The 3,210-nt window shown below is 49.0% G+C and overlaps 1 protein-coding gene across 1 annotated transcript in view; it reads right to left on the reverse strand.

Moving 5' to 3' along the window:
- Positions 1 to 3,210, reverse strand: part of CDT1 (chromatin licensing and DNA replication factor 1) — a 47,800-nt gene that overhangs the window by 5,421 nt on the left and 39,169 nt on the right. The gene's annotated exons all lie outside the window — the stretch shown is intronic.

Below are 3,210 nucleotides of genomic sequence, written 5' to 3' on the forward strand. Positions count from 1 at the left end.
GCGCCACGCGTGGCCCCACCCCCTCCGTCGGCAGAACCATCGACGTAGGGAGGGAAGGGAAATGGACGCGCCCAGGAGCCTGCGCGCTGGTGCTCTCAGGCTGCTTCGGCCGCGCGCACGCGTCACAGCGCGGTCCTCTCCGCGGGGTTTGGAGCTGTCTGCTGCATCGGTCGGTCTCAGGGCTTCCTGGGGTCTATGTGGGATACCGCGGTTCCGGTGGACACCAAGCCAGTACAGTACGGAAAAACGATATAGTGTGCTTAACAGAAAATTGTTACGCTATTTACAGCTTAAATGTAATTACAGTACAATAAACAACTGCGCTTGGCAGGGGCGCTGGGCTAGGTGGCGTGGCTGCGCTTGTCACCCGGCTGTTCACGTGACCTAGCTTCGCACGTGACGGGGTCGGGGCACCCCATACTACAGACAAGAAAACTTGTCCAAGGCTCCCCTCCCCCCAGCTGGAGAGTGACCTGGGGAGAAAGTACACCCCAGAAAGAAACATTCTAGAATTAGAGAAATATACAAAAACTACTGAATTATACACTTTTTAAAAGGGTGAACTTTATTATGTGAATTATATCTCAAGCTATTTATTTTTAAAAGTTGCTTTCAAAATAGTTGAATTGTTAGTTCTTAAAACCTATGCTTAGGTTATCTGGAAAACTTGAGAGCCTGATGCCAGATAAGCAAGGCTCAATGCCTGTGTGATTCCCATCACAGAAAAATGCTGCTCCTCCGGTCCTGAAGTGAGTCTGCAGATCTGGGAGAAAGAAACCACAAGGGTTTTTCACTGCCAGGCATGGGAGCAGGGGGAGGGGCTGAGAGAGGGGCTTTACTTTTGCAAGTTTTCTGTAAAGAGCATGAATTGTGCCCATAAAAAAAAAAAAAGTTAAAGAAACAGAAATGTCAGTTAGGTGATGCCATTGGTGCTGGCAAAATGACAAGAGAAAGTTGGAGGTTGATGCAACAAGTAAGTGAAGCATCTAGTTTCCTATATGTAAAACGGGAGCCAGCAACTAGTCTAGACCCTTATTTTGCAAACAACCAGTAGCAAATAATTAGCAGGACAAGAACCAGTGTGGAAGGTTGTGGCCAGCATTTTTAAAGCTACGTGTTTGTTAGTTTTGTTTTGGTATGTGTGCTGTGGGCCACCACTTAAAATGTATTTAACATGTGTTTGGGGGTTGGAAGCAGGAATTGACCTGATTCAAAGCTGAGCACTCCAAATTTAAGCCTGCCTTGCATTAAAGAGGGAAAGCTTGCAGGATTCCACAACTCTAATGGGAGCATAAACTTTTGGCTCACAGCTGCTTATCAGGAGAGAGGGAGTTATCGTCTCACCCAGTGGCCTGGTGGTTCCCCACTCTGTTTCACATTTAGAAAATAAAGAAGCACCTGGTCTTAGAAAGGTAGAGGCAGCTGGACCTAATCACAAATGGCTCGTCAATATCTGGCTGCTGGCAGTTTGGCCCAGCCCCTACCCTCTGTAGATAAGTTGATGGTCAGGATGCAGCTAGTAGGCCTCCCCAGGGCTTCCAAAATGCTGAGCAGGCTCCACCAACATTTCATTTGTCTTAAACCTGCCCACCTACAGAGTGGTGGAACCACGGAGTGCTGTCCTGGGCTCATGCCATCCAGTGCTGTGTGAAGGGGCTGGAAGCAGGTTCCATGGTTGTGAGAAATCTAGGAGACCACCTCGGGAAGGGGACTCCCCACCTGGCCACCACACAGCTGTGTGACTTAGGCTGCACTGCCAGGCATGTCCACCTCCAGGGTGAAGAGACATGCACAGCATTGCTATCAATTTGGCCAGACTCAGGGCAGGAGCCTGAAGGCAGAGGTGGGCCCTAGCAACGCCCAAATGGCTCTGGGGATGAGCTGAATCCTAGAAGGACTATCCAGAGGGGTCTTGTAGAGTCCAGAATATGAATGTAAAATGAGTCTGTCCCATGTGGGATGAGGGGCAAGAAATCTTGGTACTCTGGGGACTTAACAGTGTGGCCTGCATTGACCCCTCACAACCAGCCAACAGGAAGGGGGCATGCTACAGAGCAGGGGCCTTGGGACGCTCTCCAGTGCTGTGGTGAGTATCCTTGCCCTGGCACAGGGTCTGGCTAGGCCACTATTACACTTTTTCTTTTTTTTTCTTTTTTCTTTTTTACTTTATAGAGAGGAAGGGAGACAGAAAAAAAAACACTGATTTGTTGTTCCACTTATTTATGTATTCACTAGAGGCCCAGTGCACAAATCCGTGCACGAGTGGAGTCTGGCCGGCCCGGCCCCAATTGGGGCGAATTGGGGCTGGGCCTGTTGGGAGGAGGAGATGGCGGGAGGTTGGCCAGCTGGCCCCACCCTCTGATCAGGCCAGTTCGCTGGCCAGAGTGGGCATCATAGCGACCAGTTATTATGGTCGTTATAGCCGTTAAGGTCGCTGGCTTTTTACATATATAGATTGGTTGATTCTTTAAAAAAGAAAAAAAAAACATTTCTTATTGAATTCAGAGAGGAAGGGAAAGGGAGAGAGAGAAACATCAATGATGAGAGAAAATCATCAATCGGCTGCTTCCTGCATGCCCCCTACTGGGGATCAAGCCCATAACCACACCAGCCATTCTCATTGGTTGATTATTGTATGTGCCCCAACCCACAACCTTGGTGTATTGGGATGATGCTCTAACCAACTGAACTACCTGGGCCAGGACCTGTTACACATCTATATATATAATCTATTCTATCCTATCTAATAATAGACAAACATGGTAATTAACCGTACCTCCGACACGCTTCCCATTGGCTAATCAGGGCGATATGCAAATTACCTGCCAACCAAGATGGTGGCCGGCAGCCAGGCAGCTGAAGCGAACAGGAGGCTCGCTTGCTCCAGTGATGGAGGAAGCCAAGGTTCCCCGCCTGCTGCCGCCCAGCTCTGAGCTGCACTCTAAGCAACTATGTTGCAATTATAGAAGCTAAACAATCCCCAGAAACCTGCTTTCAGCCAGCCAGGCCTCAGAGCTGGAGTTGCAACAGTGTTTCAATTATAGAAGCTAAACAAAGCCCAGATCCCTGCTTTCAGCAGCCAAGGTCTCAGAGCTGGAGCCGAGCCTCAGAGCTAAAGCCGGCTCTCAGCTCCAGTGACAGCCATAGAAGGTAAATAAATCCCAGAATAAAAAAGAAAAAGAAAAAAAGGAGAGGTTGGGAGCTTCAGTC

Source organism: Myotis brandtii, unplaced genomic scaffold (genome assembly GCF_000412655.1).
Source record: "Myotis brandtii unplaced genomic scaffold, ASM41265v1 scaffold165, whole genome shotgun sequence".
In the NCBI taxonomy this organism is placed as follows: Eukaryota; Metazoa; Chordata; class Mammalia; order Chiroptera; family Vespertilionidae; genus Myotis; species Myotis brandtii.